The sequence below is a fragment of the Triticum aestivum genome, chromosome 4A, assembly GCF_018294505.1.
Source record: "Triticum aestivum cultivar Chinese Spring chromosome 4A, IWGSC CS RefSeq v2.1, whole genome shotgun sequence".
Classification (NCBI taxonomy): domain Eukaryota; kingdom Viridiplantae; phylum Streptophyta; class Magnoliopsida; order Poales; family Poaceae; genus Triticum; species Triticum aestivum.
Window position 1 is genome coordinate 207,123,957 of NC_057803.1, and position 19,798 is coordinate 207,143,754.

General features: G+C 45.7%; 1 pseudogene; it reads left to right on the forward strand.

Moving 5' to 3' along the window:
• The window catches only part of LOC123083781 (probable ATP-dependent helicase PF08_0048), a 109,718-nt pseudogene extending 106,154 nt beyond the window's left edge, over nt 1–3,564 (forward strand).
• Nucleotides 3,565–19,798: the final 16,234 nt, after the last annotated feature.

Sequence of the window (19,798 nt, forward strand, 5' to 3'; positions counted from 1 at the left end):
GTCTCCGGATAGCCGGATTATATCCTTTGGCCGGACTGTTGGACTATGAAGATACAACATTGAAGACTTTGTCTCGTGTCCGGATGGGACTCTACTTGGCGTGGAAGGCAAGCTTAGGCAATACGAATATGTGTATCTCCTCCTTTGTAACCGACCTTGTGTAACCCTATCCCCCTCCGGTGTCTATATAAACCGGAGGCTTTTAGTCCGTAGGACAACATACAATCATACCATAGGCTAGCTTCTAGGGTTTAGCCTCTCCGATCTCGTGGTAGATCAACTCTTGTAATACCCATATCATCAAGAATAAATCAAGCAGGACGTAGGGTTTTACCTCCATCAAGAGGGCCCGAACCTGGGTAAAACATCGTGTCCCCTGCCTCATGTTACCATCCGCCTTAGACGCATAGTTCGGGACCCCCTACCCGAGATCCGCCGGTTTTGACACCGACAATCTCTGATCGTAGTGTCGCCTTAGCAGCATCCTGAAGTAGTGACACAGCTACACCCAAACATGTATACATTTGGACAGGTTTTTTAATTTCAGAGTATTTACATGTCAGTTGCACAATAAGGGATAATAGTTGCACAACAATCAACTATGTGATTTTTTTTCAATTTATTATGCATGATCAGTTGCATACATATGTACACTAGTTGCACAATTTGTCTGTATTCATTTCCCTTGTTTTTGTGTTAGGTGGGCGAAGTTGGAGTTGAAGGGAACATTCCTCGGCAACGTTCACAAGCTGGAAGGATTAGGGCCTCACCAGGGATGTTTGTGAAGGTGAACAAGGAACTAACACATGTTCAAAGGTCTTTCTTGTATGAGAAGATGTTAGGAGGTTTGGTAAACTTAGCAGACACACTGCCTTCTGACTTGACGAAGTTCCTAGTCCAGTTGTACGACCCAGGTAGTTTAGCTTTGGTATTCCCAGGCATGGGAACTATTCCAGTAGATGCTTCTAGTGTGCACAGGAACTTTGGTTTACCCAACAAAGGGTCGCGTCTGAAATACATTGTTGAAAAGGAGGCTGTGAAGACTGTTAGTCAGATGTTCAACCACACCGGGCCACCAAACACCCCACAATTACCGAATTCAGCAAGACGATGAAAGCTATGAAGGGAACAACTGATAACAAGTTCCTCACTGGCTGGCTTGCAATTGCTTTCAGCACCTTTTTAGCTCCTAGCACTAGTCTTTCTCTGAGCCCACATTGCTACAGTTTTGTGCTAGAACCTGATGTTCTATTGAAGAGCAATGTGAGCTTATTTGTTGCTGACCACATAAACGAAGCATTCTGCAACATGGGTGAGGACAAGCAAACAGTTTGTTGCTACCGGTATCATTTGATGGTGAGCTCTAATTAAGTTTTGTATCTGTTAGACGTACTTTTCTACAGGTTTTGTGCTTTATCACCAATGTTCTCATATGTTTATTCCCCCGTTTTGTTTGTCTCTTGGGGATGATGCATATACAGATTCTTTACATTGATGCACTTGATGTTGATGTGCGAGTAAGCCACTACGAGGTTCGAGCCCATGCCTATGATAAGAATCTAATCAATAATATAATGAAAAAGGACTTGATTTCGCCTGGCATCTTTGGGAAATTTCAAGTGAGTTGGTCATTATGCTCAAAGTCTGTAATTGCACATTTTTTCACATATTTGTAAGTAGTTGCACATGTCTATATTGATTGTTGGCACATAGACTTAAGACAGCTGCACACATGCTTATTTCATATTTCCTGTTACAGTACCACTTTCATTTTGGACTTCACATAATAATTTTAGTCAGTTTTTGCTTCTGAGGGCATGTGGTAGTTGCTCACATATATGTAGGTAGTTGCACAAGTCTATGTTGATAGTTGGCACACAGACTTATGATAGTTGCACACATGCTTTGTTTCATATTTTGTGTTACGGTACTACTTCTCATTAGGACTTCACATAGTAATTTTAGTTACCTTTTTTGCTTCTAGGGCATGTGGTAGTTGCTCAGATGTGTGCTTTTTTCTTTTATAGATCCACATAATAACTTTGTTTTTGTTGTTAAATGATCTTTATTTTTGTGAATAGCTCAAGGATCAGTATAGAAGCAAAGATGATTCAACACTCTTCGGAGGATTGCTGCAGGCAGAAGCGTTTGTGGCGTCAAAGGTTCCATTGAGTTACAATCCCCACGTGAGTTATCCTTTTTGCTGACCCACTTTTTTTACTAGAACAAAAATCATGTTTTTTTATTATATCATGTGTTAGTTGTACTAATCATCCCTTGTTGTTTACTTTTCTGCGCCCAATGCATGCATGAGTTGCACATAGTTATTATGTCAGTTGCAACATAGCTTTTGTTTACCTGTACCAAAGTTACACTTTAGTTGCAGCAGCCACCTTTTTCTACTTGAATAAAACTTATGCTTTCACTTACACAGATTTCACAACTCCCAGTTACAAACTATGTTTTTTTACTTCCTGCAAACTTACCCCTCTTCAGTTGCACACTTTCATTATCTCAGTTGCACATTACTTGGGTATACTTGCACCAAACTTAGGTTTGCAGTTGCAAACAAATATACTTTCATTATCTCCATTTTCCTTTTTAAATTTTAAATTTTGTTTTTTCTAATGTTATGTAGAAGAAGTTCAAGTTAGCAAGTATGGTTCATGATCTATGTAAAGGAATATCGGACAATCTTAGCAACTTCATCGAAGGTTTTGCCAAGCTTGATGAAGAGGAACCATATTTGTCTCCTCTCAAGGGGCCTTCAAGTGGTCAAACAAAGTCTCAAAGCTCACACACTAGGAGACGGAAGCGTCAATCTGTTGCCAAGCAAACAAAAGAGGTGGATGGAAGTGAAGAAGATGAATTTGTGGAGGAAAGTGAGTCAGAGGAAGAAGATGTTGACCTGGGAGTTGGAAATGATTCTGAAGAAAGTGATGAGTTCAAAGAAGAAGATGAGGATGAAGAGGGAAGGAATGTTGAAGAACATGATGATGACAATGGCAACGATGATGGTGATGATGACGGTGACGATGATGCTGACAACAATGAAGACAAAGAACAATCCGGTAGTGAAGATGAGGAAGAGGAAGAGCAAGGAGATGGAACAAACAATGGGGAAGCTGAGGATGTTGACAAGGTTGATGGAGATGAGCAAGGAAAGGATGGGGACAATGATGATGATAGCGAGGAGACACACGACGATGACAGGGGGCCTTTGATGGAGGCAATGCTAGTGGGAAGGATGATGACGATGATGATGGCATGGGCGGCGGTGACAACAGTTCAAAGAGGGTAAACACTTCTGGAGATGGAGGAAACAACAACAGCAACTCAATTGATGATAGTGTAACTCTACAGTTTTTCATCCAAAAGAACATTCATCACAAGGGTGAAGATTCGAAATCAGTTGGAACCAAAGCAGTTGTGCCTGAGGAAAGTTTCTCACCTTTTAACTTCTGTAGATCAGAGCCAGCAATCCCCAACAGATTTGAAATCCCCTTGCTAGAAACTCATGCAATCATTGACATGAAAGAGAAGGGTAATACCTTTAAAAAATAATGAACGACGGACTACAAAGCATTGAGGAATAAATGGAAGAGGCAGGAAAGGGTTTGGACTGGATTGGCTCAAAAACCATGCTTTACAAGATAATGAAGGATGGTGCTGTATTTGAAGATGGTTGCATCCCCACCGCGCCCACCTACTGTCCCAAAGCGCAAGAAGCTCATGACACTTGCAAGAACTTGGTGTTGGGTCAACCAAAAGATAAGATTCCTTGTATGGGAGATAAAAATTCGAAGAATAGTAGTAAATAGAAGGGAAAGGAGGTGCCAACTCCAGAGCCCAAGGAGGCAAGAGCTGTTCTACAGGAGCCAACCGTTGCGCATGTAGATACCAAGCGCACCACTACAACATGCAAACTCCCTGGTAAAAAAAGCAACAAAGCAATGTCTTTTGCCAAGGACACAAAGTTTGCAGAAATGGAAACAAAGGTGCCAAGTCATGTTGTTAAGATTGCATCAAACAGTCAAGAGAAAGTTGTCAGTATGTCGTGTAGGAAGTCCGCAGCCCCAACATCTTCTGTGGCAACTCCAGCTTCAAGTGAGCCAACTGTTTGTCCAAATAGGCCAACTACAACATAAACTACGCATGATACATCAGCAATTAAGGAAAGTGAAACTACCACTGTGCCAACAACAAGAGGAAATGAGGCATCTGTAGTTTTATGTGTCCTACCCCCATCAGTCAACACAGAACCCCAAGTTGTCATTGTGCCAATCCCAAAAACTGCATTGCCAATCCAAGCAGTCAATGTGCCAACCCCATCACTCAGTGTGCCAACTCCAACCCCAACCCATTCAGTCAACATGGAAATCCTAGCTATCAATAATGTTGTGCAGGCTCAGAAACAACATTCGCCTACATTTCGTGCTCTTGATCAACAACACACCCTTACACAAGAGTAAGTTTACAACCTTGTTTCCAAGTGTATACCGCCAAGACCACCGCCAAGCATAATTGCACGAACCAAGTCAGCGGGTGATGCACCCAAGGATGTCCAAGGAGAGAACAACATTGTGGATCCCATTCGTAGAGCATCGTCAGCAAGATCATATCATGGCGATGGGTTCTGTGACGCTCCACCATTTGACTTGGGTTTGGATCTTGATGATGACTCCCTAGTTGCCACAGTTGACGAGCCTAACAAATCACAAGTGACAACACAAGAGGCAGGGTTATCTAAAAGTAGCGAGGAAGATGATTGGGATTCAGCAACTGTGAGAGAGGTTTGTGCTGCTGCAGATAAGGTTGTCACTGGGAAGGCACCAATTCATATCATCCTTTTGGATTCTCCAGATGAGTTTCCCACCCCAGATGTGACAGGTGCTTTAGGGGGTGCAAGTGGGTCCGGCAGTACCACATCTGGCCCACCAGTGCAAAAAACACACAAGGAGGATAATCAAGCCAGCTGCTATCCAGAGGTCTCCCTACATCGACTACAATAAAACAAAGATGTTCAGTTGCAGTGAACAAGCTTTATGCAGCAGTCCTCTATTATGTAAGGAATTTACCTGGAGCAAACGTCACAGAAACAAGGTAAAACTAATACATTGTGGTAAATCTATATTCCCTCTTCTCTTTTTAGTTGCCCAATCAGTCTTTACAGTTGCAGTTTCATGTCTATTGAAATTGCACAAAAATAGTAATATAGTTGAACATCTTTTTTTGTCATAGACATATGTAATAGTAGCACAACAATAGTAATTCTATTTTTTTATAGTTGGAACAGTCAGTTTTTGTACTTGCAGTTTCATGCAACATCACTTGCACAACAATATTTATATAGTTGGCACATCAAGCCTGCACACCTTAACAACAGTTACTCATTTTTTCATTCACTTTTCATGCATTTATGGCAACTAGTTAATCCTGTTTTTGTTCTTTTTCTTTGCCCTTGTATTTTTTTCCAAACAACCCTGACATCATTAACTATGGTGGGTACTTTATGAGCCTAAAGGAGTTGGCTGACTCAATGAAGCCTACCAAATGGCTATCAAACGGTGTTGTTGAAGCTGCACTTATCCAAGTCAATGAAACCTTACCTAGTGACTCAAAGAAGGTCATCATGCCACTAAGGGGTGCTGTAAGTTGAATGAGAACTCTTGTTCTTGTTACACACAACATTACTGTCCCTTTCTTTTTATAGTGTGTTTCCTAAGAGTCATCTTTTCCAATGCAGACACGCTTGCAGCAAGGAATATACCACGCTGCCGAGATACATTCTAAATTTGAGAAGACTAATCGCCCAGACTGTCAAGATATGTTCAGTTTTTTCTGTCTACACAAACTTTGTGTTTTTCAACTTTTCTTGTTGCATAGCTCTTGTTTTTCCCTTGGCAGATCTTCACAAGTCATAATTATTTTTTGCCTTCTTTTTCTGTGCTGTCAATATGTGCAGGTGATGCTCCCTGTGCTCGAGTTCACTGATCCCAATGACCAAGAAGGAGGCAGACACTACTGGGTGTTTAACATCAACTTAAGGGATCAACATTTCGAGGTGCTAGATTCTTGGAGGAAGCTCGACAACCCTGACTTAATGCACTATGCTTCAACTATAGTGGGGGCAGTGAGGTGTTTATGGAAGCACCATTACCCAAAGCACAATATCAGTCACTTTCAGGTCGTCGACATTGATGTACCCAAGCAACTCGGGAAGTAAGTCATGCACACACGCTATTTCCCTCTTTCATTTTTTAAGTTGGCTTCTGATCAAGAGAAAATTCAACTACGGGGGGTGGGCGGTGCATGGTCCTCAGATTGTTTGCACCAACCACACCATCTAGTTGCAGAAAGTCTTCATACAGTTGCACACATGTCAATGGGTAGTTGCACTTGTTTTTGAGCTAGTTGCATGATGCAAAGAGCATCTATAATGTATGTTTGTCCACCTTTCTCTTCTTGGATTTTGAAACAATAGCAGTTCAGGGGGGAAAGTTGCATGGTCAAGAACATGGTTTTGCAAAAGCAAGGCTGTTAGTTGCAATTTTTTTATTTTCTTTTACTATGTTTTCAGTTGCACGAGTATGGCCCCAACTCATGTTGAAATAACAATGTGTTTTTCCTTCTTTTTCTGCATGGCAATGAATGTGGTGTCTTCATGTTGTTCAACACTAGCATTTGGAATGGGAGACAATTGCCAAATTACGACCCAAAAGAGTGCCTAAGCATGAGAAGGATAATGACCCACAAGATGGTTGACTTTGCTCTCAACAAAGCCCTGTGGAAGGATATTCTACGGTACAAAGAGTAAGTTTTGTTTTTGCTCTCTCTTATCCGCTACCATCGGTCTACATGTGTGACACCCCAAGACCGGAGCTTTAGACGCCTTCCATACTTTCCGAGTTTCCTCATGTGATTTGTTTTGCTTGTTGCATTCCTCTTTGCATATTTTGCATTGCATCATGTCATCATGCCATCTTTTTCTCAAAGCTAACTAAAACTCAACTAAATAAATTGCATGGATCTTCGGTCCATTTAAACCGAGGGAATTCACGTGGTGATTCTCTTTACAACATATACCCCAATATTAGGGAGCTATATTAAATATTCCACTATTTTGGAATTCACCTTAACACACTTGCAAAAATCCCAATGCCTTTGTTATCACAACTCTTGGCCTCTAACTTTGCTATATATCCTTTCTCCAATTTCCGGAGCTCCACCAAAAATCCGAACATTTTTGGACCTTCCTAACCCTCACTTCCTATTCAAACCATTTGAATTTAAATCAAATGAGTTTGAATTTAAACTTTGAAAAATGCCCACTCCATTTTTCTTGGATCATACACATTCTTGTGAGTCCGGGAATATAACCCCCATGCCCAAATTCCATCCCCAACCCTCTCTTTCTATTTTTCTTCTATCTATTTTTTTGTCTTAATGGTTAAGAGAAGTGAGTAGAGAGAGAAGAGTGCCAGCCCACTGCTTCTGCCCATCTGCACCTAGGCTGCGGCCTAACCAATCGGGCCTCCCGCGCCGGCCCATTGACCCAGCCGCCTCCTAACCCTAACCCTCTCCCGAAACTCCACAGCCTCCCTCGTCTCCACCCCGCCTCCAGGAGCCCACGTTCGATCCCACTCCTCTCCATCGATCCCTTCCCTCGTCTCCCTCCTCACGCCGCCAGGGGAACCCACGCCCGAACCCCATCTCCATTGATCTCTCTCTCTCTCTCTCACCATCTCCCTCCCGCAACACTGCCTCCCTCCTCTCGTTCTCTTTTCCCCTCGCGCCCGATCCTCCCTCTACTACACCGCGTCGCCGGACCACTACTGCCTCCCTCTACTCAACCGCGTCGCCGGACCGCCGCCACTATGCTCCCAGCCTCCGGCAGCCGCTGCTGAGGTCCGGCGCCCCTGCTTCTCCTCGTCACCGGTGAGCCGCGCCGTCCTCCACGAGCAGCCAAGCGCCGTCATGGCCGCGCCTCCCTGCTGTCGTGGCCCTGCCGCCAAGTCCTTTCTGCGACCTCCTGTCAAGCGCCCGGATGAATGGCAGTAGCTCCCTTCTGCGCCCTCCGGCGACCCCACCGTCCGGCCATCACATTGTCATCTCCAGCTTCCCGTGCCCTCTGACCTTGGCTGCTACCCAGCGTCGTCACCTTCCTGCCTCCATGGCCGGCCCCTCTGAGAGCTTGGCAGGAACCGCGTCCTTCCACCCCGATAGCGCCCAAGGCCCCATGTTGCCATGGCCTTTCTTGGTGTTAGCTGTTGCTCCACACACGCCCCTGCTAGCTGCTTCGACTCTCTGCCCGAGCTCCGTTTTTCATCATGGACGTGGGGTAGCTGCTGAACCTTGCCATGGTTCTGTCCAACGCTGCAGGTCAGACACCAGGAGCACCTCAAGTTCGACTACCCGTATCAGCAAGTACCACTACGGCCGGAGACCTCGGACCCGCCAAGTACCCCTTCGAGCTATCAAGACCGCAAGCGCCAAGTAACACGATGACCCTCGAAGACTTCGGATTCGACAAGTCCGATGACGCTCTTGTACAACTACGTTGCCGAGTCCGGGACCGCCAAGACCGACGACGCGGAAACGCTAAGTACCCCTACGCACGAAGACGCCTAAGACCGTTTCGGGATTCATCAAGTACCGCTACCGAGGACTTGAACCCCAACGAAAACGTGTTCCACTACGTCGCCGAGATTGCGAGAACCTCTACCGACGACCTCGGAGTGCGAACAACGACTGTCGTCGAAGACCCGTGTAACGCATGTGTCAAGTACCTCTACGGAAGACCTGAACGCCTACGGACGTGTACGACTACTGTTGCCCGAAGAACCGTGGTTCACAAGCATCGTGAATGACAACCGTTGAACGTGGATTCGTCAAGTTCCTCGATGACTGTCGGTGTCAAAACCGGCGGATCTCGGGTAGGGGGTCCCGAACTGTGCGTCTAGGCCGGATGGTAATAAGAGGCAAGGAACACGATGTTTTACCCAGGTTTGGGCCCTCTTGATGGAGGTAAGACCCTACGTCCTTCTTGATTAATATTGATGATATGGGTAGTACAAGAGTAGATCTACCATGAGATCAAGGAGGCTAAACCCTAAAAGCTAGCCTATGGTATGATTGTTGTATGATGAAGTTGTTCTACGGACTAAAACCCTCCGGTTTATATAGACACCGAAGAGGGTTAGGGTTACACAAAGTCGGTTACAATGGTAGGAGATCTTGAATATCCGCATCGCCAAGCTTGCCTTCCACGCCAAGGAAAGTCCCATCCGGACACGGGACGAAGTCTTCAATCTTGTATCTTCATAGTCCTGGAGTCCGGCTGAAGGTATAGTCCGGCTACCCGAACACCCCCTAATCCAGGACTCCCTCAGTAGCCCCTGAACTAGGCTTCAATGACGATGAGTTCGGCGCGTAGGTTGTCTTCGGCATTGCAAGGCGGGTTCCTCCTCCAAATTCTTCATAAAAGTTTGTAAACACCAAGAGTAGTGTCCAGCTCTGCAAAATAAGTTTCCACGTATTGCCACAGAGAGAATAATATTAACACAAATCTAATCCGCTGACGTATTCCGCAGCATGACATCACACTACGGCCAAGCCTTTATTTGAATCGTTTTCACTTTTCCACCTCAGCATGTTTTGCGAGGCGGTTTCCTTGGCACGTCTTGTCAAAGCAAAGATCGTGTCCCCTTTATTTACGGGATTCTCATCAATACGGACGTGGGTAACCCAATCGTGCCCGTTAGCCTGTCTTCTCGATTAAAGGTGAGTCCCAAACGATTACGGGGAGGGCTCCTGGTATTCAACCTCTTATAAAGAGACCAAGGCCTTACTCCTTTTCTCCAATCTCAAAACAAGTTCGCCCGTCGCCTCGAGTTCCAACACCCTAGGCTCCAGATTCCAGGCGCTTCGGACCTTCGACAATGTCCGGTTCTGACCTTCAAGGCCGATGGATGCCCTCCTCCGTCATGGAGGAGGACGTCCTAAAGTTGAGAGAGGCTAAGTTCTTGACCGCCGAAATTTTGCATAGGTTGCCTGCTCAAAGGCAGGCTATTCCCAGTCCCCAGCCCGGTGAGAGCGTAGTGTTCATGTCTCACTTCCTTCGGGGGTTAGGCTTCCCGATGGATCCCTTCGTGAGGAGGCTGATGTTCTATTATGGGCTGGAATTTCATGACTTAGCTCCGGAGTCCATCCTCCACATTTCCTCATTCATCGTTGTGTGCGAAGCGTTCCTCCGTGTTACTCCTCACTTTGGATTATGGCTCAAGACTTTTGGAGTGGAGCCGAAGATGATCGAGGGACGGCACGCAGAGTGCGGAGGCGCTGTCATAAGTAAGAATGCTGATGCTCCATGGCCCGAGGGCTCCTTTCAAGAGGAGCTCGGCTTGTGGCAACGAGAGTGGTTCTATATCACCGCTCCCAGGAGCGCCAAGTGGGTGGCGCCTCCTGCCTTTCGCTCGGGTCCCCCACCACGGCTAACGTCATGGGTCAACAAAGGATTAGATTGGGGGTTATCCAAAGACGTGCCCTTGTTGCAGGGCCGCATTAGGGATCTCTTAGAAAGAGACCTCAACCTGGTCAAGGTGACGCAGGTTATGCTGATTCGCCGAACACTGCCCGGCAAACGTCGCTCCCTTCGTCTGTGGGAGTTTAATCCGGAGGGACCACGAGCTCTCCAGCATTTTATGGGTGCAACGCCCGTGGAGATGTATAAAATGTTCTTCGGATCACAAGCAATGTGTCCGGATGTGATCGAGGACGCAGGTTTAAGCTGCAATCGCCCGGATACTCAAGTAAGTAACCTTGTGCCCGGACTCGCTATCCGTAAAATTGTCATAAATTCGCCCCTAAAAGAGCTGTCCTTTTAAACAGGAGTGGATAGCGAAGGCAAAGCTGATCAGGTGTCCGGCTCCCCTTCCTGAGACCAGGCCGGATCACGTGCTAGTTAGGATGTTGAAGATTGTGCCTTTGGAGGGAAGTGAGGGGGAGGACAAGGAAACTATGGCCTCCTCGAAGGAGGCTGCTCCGTGTTGGAAATATGCCCTAGAGGCAATAATAAAAGTATTATTATTATATTTCCTTGTTCATGATAATTGTCTTTTATTCATGCTATAACTGTATTATCCGGAAATCGTAATACACGTGTGAATACATAGACCACAATATGTCCCTAGTGAGCCTCTAGTTGACTAGCTCGTTGTGATCAACAGATAGTCATGGTTTCCTGGCTATGGACATTGGATGTCGTTGATAACGGGATCACATCATTAGGAGAATGATGTGATGGACAAGACCCAATCCTAAGACTAGCACAAAGATCGTGTAGTTCATTTGCTAGAGCTTTGCCAATGTCAAGTATCTCTTCCTTCGACCATGAGAGCGTGTAACTCCTGGATACCGTAGGAGTGCTTTGGGTGTATCAAACGTCACAACGTAACTGGGTGACTATAAAGGTGCACTACAGGTATCTCCGAAAGTATCTATTGTTTTATGCGGATCGAGACTGGGATTTGTCACTCCGTGTAAACGGAGAGGTATCTCTGGGCCCACTCGGTAGGACATCATCATATGCGCAATGTGACCAAGGAGTTGATCACGGGATGATGTGTTACGGAACGAGTAAAGTGACTTGTCGGTAACGAGATTGAACAAGGTATTGGATACCGACGATCGAATCTCGGGCAAGTAACATACCGATAGACAAAGGGAATTGAATACGGGATTGATTAAGTCCTTGACATCGTGGTTCATCCGATGAGATCATCGTGGAACATGTGGGAGCCAACATGGGTATCCAGATCCCGCTGTTGGTTATTGACCGGAGAACGTCTCGGTCATGTCTGCATGTCTCCCGAACCCGTAGGGTCTACACACTTAAGGTTCGATGACGCTAGGGTTATAAAGGAAGCTTGTATGTGGTAACTGAATGTTGTTCGGAGTCCCGGATGAGATCCCGGACGTCACGAGGAGTTCCGGAATGGTCCGGAGGTAAAGATTTATATATAGGAAGTCCTGTTTCGGCCATCGGGACAAGTTTCGGGGTCATCGGTATTGTACCGGGACCACCGGAAGGGTCCCGGGGGCCCACCGGGTGGGGCCACCTGCCCCGGGGGGCCACATGGGCTGTAGGGGGTGCGCCTTGGCCTACATGGGCCAAGGGCACCAGCCCCTAGAGGCCCATGCGCCAAGATAAAGGAAAAAGGGAAGAGTCCTAAAGGGGGAAGGCACCTCCGAGGTGCCTTGGGGAGGATGGACTCCTCCCCATCCTTAGCCGCACCCCTTCCTTGGAGGAGGGGGCAAGGCTGCGCCTCCCCCCTCTCCCCTGCCCCTATATATAGTGGAGGGGAGGGAGGGCATCCACACCAGATACCTAAGGCCTTTGGTTGCCTCCCTCTCCCTCCCGTGACACATCTCCTCTCCCGTAGGTGCTCGGCGAAGCCCTGCGGGATTGCCACGCTCCTCCACTACCACCACGCCGTTGTGCTGCTGTTGGATGGAGTCTTCCTCAACCTCTCCCTCTCTCCTTGCTGGATCAAGGCGTGGGAGACGTCACCGGGCTGTACGTGTGTTGAACGCGGAGGTGCCGTCCGTTCGGCACTTGATCATCGGTGATCTGAATCACGACGAGTACGACTCCATCAACCCCGTTCACTTGAACGCTTCCGCTTAGCGATCTACAAGGGTATGTAGATGCAAACTCTCCTCTCCTTTCTACTCGTTGCTGGTCTCTCCATAGATAGATCTTGGTGATTCGTAGGAATTTTTTTTGAATTTCTGCTACGTTCCCCAACAGTGGCATCATGAGCTAGGTCTATTGCGTAGATTCTATGCACGAGTAGAACACAAAGTAGTTGTGGGCGTTGATTTTGTTCAATATGCTTGCCGTTACTAGTCTTATCTTGATTCGGCGGCATCGTGGGATGAAGCGGCCCGGACCAACCTTACACGTACGCTTACGTGAGACCGGTTCCACCGACAAACATGCACTAGTTGCATAAGGTGGCTGGCGGGTGTCTGTCTCTCCCACTTTAGTCGGATCGGATTCGATGAAAAGGGTCCTTATGAAGGGTAAATAGCAATTGGCATATCACGTTGTGGTTCATGCGTAGGTAAGAAACGTTCTTGCTAGAAACCCATAGCAGCCACGTAAAACATGCAAACAACAATTAGAGGACGTCTAACTTGTTTTTGCAGGGTATGCTATGTGATGTGATATGGCCAAAAAGGATGTGATGAATGATATATGTGATGTATGAGATTGATCATGTTCTTGTAATAGTAATCACGACTTGCATGTCGATGAGTATGACAACCGGCAGGAGCCATAGGAGTTGTCTTTATTTTTTGTATGACCTGCGTGTCATTGAAGAACGCCATGTAAACTACTTTACTTTATTGCTAAACGCGTTAGTCATAGAAGTAGAAGTAGTCGTTGGCGTGACAACTTCATGAAGACACGATGATGGAGATCATGATGATGGAGATCATGGTGTCATGCCGGTGACAAGATGATCATGGAGCCCCGAAGATGGAGATCAATGGAGCTATATGATATTGGCCATATCATGTCACAACTATATAATTGCATGTGATGTTTATTATGTTTATGCATCTTATTTGCTTAGAACGACGGTAGTAAATAAGATGATCCCTCATTAAAATTTCAAGAAGTGTTCTCCCCTAACTGTGCACCGTTGCTACAGTTCGTCGTTTCGAAGCACCACGTGATGATCGGGTGTGATAGATTCTTACGTTCACATACAACGGGTGTAAGACAGTTTTACACAGCGAAAACACTTAGGGATAACTTGACGAGCCTAGCATGTGCAGACATGGCCTCGGAACACGGAGACCGAAAGGTCGAGCATGAGTCGTATAGTAGATACGATCAACATGAAGATGTTCACCGATGATAACTAGTCCGTCTCACGTGATGATCGGACACGGCCTAGTTGACTCGGATCATGTAATCACTTAGATGACCAGAGGGATGTCTATCTGAGTGGGAGTTCATAAGATGAACTTAATTATCTTGAACATAGTCAAAAGACCCTTTGCAAATTATGTCGTAGCTCGCGCTATAGTTCTACTGTTTAGATATGTTCCTAGAGAAAATTATAGTTGAAAGTTGATAGTAGCGATTATGCGATCAGTAGAAAGCTTATGTCCTTAATGCACCGCTCAGTATGCTGAACCCCAACGTCGTTTGTCGATGTTGCGAACATCAGACATACACGTTTTGATAACTACGTGATAGTTCAGTTAAATGGTTTAAGTAGAGGCACCAAAGACGTTTTCGAAATGTCGCGGAACATATGAGATGTTTCGAGGGCTGAAATTGGGATTTCAGGCTCGTGCCCATGTCAAGAGGTATAAAACCTCCGACGATTTTCTTAGCCTGCAAACTAAGGGAGAAAAGCTCAATCGTTGAGCTTGTGCTCATATTGTCTGAGTACAACAATCACTTGAATCGAGTGGGAGTTGATCCTCCAGATGAGATAGTGATGTTTCCCCAAAGTCATTGCCACCAAGCTGCTAGAGCTTTGTGATGAACTACAACAAATCAGGGATAGATATGATGATCCTTGAGATATTCGTGATGTTTGACACCACGAAAGTAGAAATCAAGAAGGAGCATCAATTGTTGATGGTTGGTGAAACCACTAGTTTCAAGAAGGGCAAGGGCAAGAAGGGATGCTTCATGAAACGGCAAATCAGCTGCTGCACCAGTGAAGAAACCCAAGGTTGAACCCAAACCCGAGACTAAGTGATTCTGTAATAAGGGGAACAACCACTGGAGCAGAATTACCCTAGATACTTGGCAGATGAGAAGGCTGGCAAGGTTGATAGAAGTATATTGGATATACATTGTGTTAATATGTACTTTACTAGTACTCCTAGTAGCACCAGGGTATTAGATACCGGTTCGGTTGCTAAGTGTTAGTAACTCGAAATAAAAGCTACGGAATAAAACGGGGACTAGCTAAAGGTGAGCTGACGATATGTGTTGGAAGTGTTTCCAAGTTTGATGTGATCTAACATCGCACGCTCCCTCTACCATCAAGATTAGTATTAAACCTGAATAAGTGCTCTTGCACCTAAAGGAATGGTTTATTGAATCTTGATCGTAGGGATACACATTTTCATGCCAAAAGATATAAGATAGTAATGATAGTACCACTTACTTGTGGCACTGCCATGTAAGTCATAATGGTATAAAACGCATGAAGAAGCTCCATGTTGATGGATCTTTGGACTCACTCATTTTTGAAAAGTTTGAGACATGCGAACCATGTCTATTGGTATATATGCATGAAGAAACTCCATGCAAATGGATCGTTTGGACTCACTTGATTTTGAATCACTTGAGATATGCAAATCATACCACATGGACAAGATGACTGAAAAGCCTCACTTTCAGTAAGATGGAACAAGATAGCAACTTATTGGAAGCAACACATTTTGATGTGTGCAGTCCAATGAGTGCTGAGGCATGCAGTGAATATCGTTATGTTCTTACTTCACAGATGATTCGAGTAGATGTTGAGAATATTTACTTGATGAAACACAAGTCTGAATTATTGAATGGTTCAAGTAATTTCAGAGTGAAGTAGAAGATCATTGTGACAAGAGGATAAAATGTCTATGATATGATCATAGAGATGAATATCTGAGTTACGAGTTTTGGCACACAATTAAGACATTGTGGAAATTGTTTCGCAATTAATACCGCCTGGAACACCATAGTGTGATGGTGTGTCCGAACATCATAGTTGCACCCTATTGGATATGGTGCGTACCATGATGTCTCTTATCGAATTACCACTATCGTTCATGGGTTAGGCATTAGAGACAACCACATTCACTTTAAATAGGGCACCACGTAATTCCGATGAGATGACACCATATGAATTATGGTTTAGAGAAACCTAAGTTGTCGTTTCTTAAAAGTTTGGGGCTGCGACGCTTATATGGAAAAGTTTCAGGTTGATAAGCTCGAACCCAAAGCGGATAAAATGCATCTTCATAGGAAACCCAAAACAGTTGGGTATACCTCCTAATTCAGATCCGAAAGCAATATGGATTGTTTCTTGAATCGGGTCCTTTCTCGAGGAAAGGTTTCTCTCGAAAGAGTTGAGTGGGAGGATGGTGGAAACTTGATGAGGTTATTGAACCGTCTCTTCAACTAGTGTGTGGCAGAGCACAGGAAGTTGTTCCTGTGGCACCTACACCAATTGAAGTGGAAGCTTATGATATTGATCATGAAACTTCGGATCAAGTCACTACCAAACCTCGTGGGATGACAAGGATACGTACTACATCAGAGTGGTACGTAATCCTGTCTTGAAAGTCATGTTGTTGGACAACAATGAACCTACGAGCTATGGAGAAGCAATGGTGGGCCCGGATTCCGATAAATGGCTTGAGGCCATAAAATCCGAGAACGGATCCATGGACTTTGGCGGACTTGCCCGATGATCGGCAAGCCATTAAGATAAATGGATCTTTAAGAAGAAGACGGACGTGGATGGTAATGTCACCGTCTATGAGGCTCGACTTGTGGCGAAGAGTTTTTCACAAGTTCAAGGAGTTGACTATGATGAGATTTTCTCATCCGTAGCGATGCTTAAGTCCGTCGGAATCATGTTAGCATTAGCTGCATTTATGAAATCTGGCAGACGGATGTCAAAACGAGTTTCCTTACCAGTTTTCGTAAGGAAAGGTTGTATGCAATACAATCAGAAAAGTTTTTTCGATCCTAAGGATGCTAAAAGGTATGCTAGCTCCAGCGATCCTTTTAAGGACTGGAGTAAGCATCTCGGAGTTGGAATGTACGCTTTGATGAGATGATCAAAGATTTTGGATTTATACAAAGTTTATAAGAAACTTGTATTTCCAAAGAAGTGAGTGGGAGCACTATAGAATTTCTGATGAGTATATGTTGTTGACATATTGTTGATCAGAAATGATGTAGAATTTCTAGAAAGCATATAGGGTTATTTGAAAGGTGTTTTCAATAGAAAACCTGGATCAAGCTACTTGAACATTGAGCATCAAGATCTATAAGGATAGATCAAAATGCTTAATAATACTTTCAAATGAGCACATACCTTGACATGATCTTGAAGGTGTTCAAGATGGACCAGTCAAAGAAGGAGTTCTTGCCTGAGTTGTAAGGTACGAAGTTAAGACTTAAAGCTCGACCACGGCAGAATAGAGAGAAAGGACGAAGGTCGTCCCCTATGCTTAAGACGTAGGCTCTTCAGTATGCTATGCTGTGTACCGCACCTGAAGTGTGCCTTGCCATGAGTCAGTCAAGGGGTACAAGAGTGATCCAAGAATGGCTCACAGGACAACGGTCAAAGTTATCCTTAGTAACTAGTGGACTAAGGAATTTTCTCGATTATGGAGGTGGTAAAAGAGTTCGTCGTAAAGGTTACGACGATGCAAGCTTGACACCTATCCGGATAGCTCTGAGTAGAGAGACCGGATACATATAATGGAGCAATAATTTAGAATAGCTCCAAGTAGAACAGTTGTTTGGAATAGCTCCAAATAGAGCGTGGTAGCTGCATCTAGGAGATGACATGGAGATTTGTAAAGCACACACGGATCTGAAAGGTTCAGACCCGTTGACTAAAACCTCTCTCACAAGCAACATGATCAAACATAAAACTCATTGAGTGTTAATCACATAGTGATGTGAACTAGACTACTGATTCTAGTAAACTCTTGGGTGTTAGTCACATGGCGATGTGACCTGTGAGTGTTAATCACATGGCGATGTGAACTAGATTATTGACTCTAGTGCAAGTGGGAGACTGTTGGAAATATGCCCTAGAGGCAATAATAAAAGTATTATTATTATATTTCCTTGTTCATGATAATTGTCTTTTATTCATGCTATAACTGTATTATCCGGAAATCGTAATACACGTGTGAATACATAGACCACAATATGTCCCTAGTGAGCCTCTAGTTGACTAGCTCGTTGTGATCAACAGATAGTCATGGTTTCCTGGCTATGGACATTGGATGTCGTTGATAACGGGATCACATCATTAGGAGAATGATGTGATGGACAAGACCCAATCCTAAGACTAGCACAAAGATCGTGTAGTTCATTTGCTAGAGCTTTGCCAATGTCAAGTATCTCTTCCTTCGACCATGAGAGCGTGTAACTCCTGGATACCGTAGGAGTGCTTTGGGTGTATCAAACGTCACAACGTAACTGGGTGACTATAAAGGTGCACTACAGGTATCTCCGAAAGTATCTATTGTTTTATGCGGATCGAGACTGGGATTTGTCACTCCGTGTAAACGGAGAGGTATCTCTGGGCCCACTCGGTAGGACATCATCATATGCGCAATGTGACCAAGGAGTTGATCACGGGATGATGTGTTACGGAACGAGTAAAGTGACTTGTCGGTAACGAGATTGAACAAGGTATTGGATACCGACGATCGAATCTCGGGCAAGTAACATACCGATAGACAAAGGGAATTGAATACGGGATTGATTAAGTCCTTGACATCGTGGTTCATCCGATGAGATCATCGTGGAACATGTGGGAGCCAACATGGGTATCCAGATCCCGCTGTTGGTTATTGACCGGAGAACGTCTCGGTCATGTCTGCATGTCTCCCGAACCCGTAGGGTCTACACACTTAAGGTTCGATGACGCTAGGGTTATAAAGGAAGCTTGTATGTGGTTACCGAATGTTGTTCGGAGTCCCGGATGAGATCCCGGACGTCACGAGGAGTTCCTGAATGGTCCGGAGGTAAAGATTTATATATAGGAAGTCCTGTTTCGGCCATCGGGACAAGTTTCGGGGTCATCGGTATTGTACCGGGACCACCGGAAGGGTCCCGGGGGCCCACCGGGTGGGGCCACCTGCCCCGGGGGGCCACATGGGCTGTAGGGGGTGCGCCTTGGCCTACATGGGCCAAGGGCACCAGCCCCAAGAGGCCCATGCGCCAAGAGAAGGAAAAAAAGGAAGAGTCCTAAAAGGGGAAGGCTCCTCCGAGGTGCCTTGGGGAGGATGGACTCCTCCCCATCCTTAGCCGCACCCCTTCCTTGGAGGAGGGGGCAAGGCTGCGCCCTCCCCCTCTCCCTTGGCCCTATATATAGTGGGGAAAAGGAGGAGCAATCATACCTAAGGCCTTTGGTTGCCTCCCTCTCCCTCCCGTGACACATCTCCTCTCCCGTAGGTGCTCGGCGAAGCCCTGCAGGATTGCCACGCTCCTCCACCACCACCACGCCGTTGTGCTGCTGTTGGATGGAGTCTTCCTCAACCTCTCCCTCTCTCCTTGCTGGATCAAGGCGTGGGAGACGTCACCGGGCTGTACGTGTGTTGAACGCGGAGGTGCCGTCCGTTCGGCACTTGATCATCGGTGATCTGAATCACGACGAGTACGACTCCATCAACCCCGTTCACTTGAACGCTTCCGCTTAGCGATCTACAAGGGTATGTAGATGCACTCTCTTTCTACTCGTTGCTGGTCTCTCCATAGATAGATCTTGGTGACACGTAGGAAAATTTTGAATTTCTGCTACGTTCCCCAACACTCCGAAGGGAAGAACCGACAATTCCTCTCCTAAGGGGAAGAAGAGGGCCGCCTCTGACGACCCGGAGACCATGGCCTCAAAGCGGGGGAAAAAGTCCTCGTCAGAGGGTCCGACGCCGGGGAGATCCTCGGCCGAACTACGCCCTCAAAGGGATCAGCCCTCCAGTGAGCCGTAAGTAGAGAAAGATTTTCCTTTAGAGGGATGAGAGA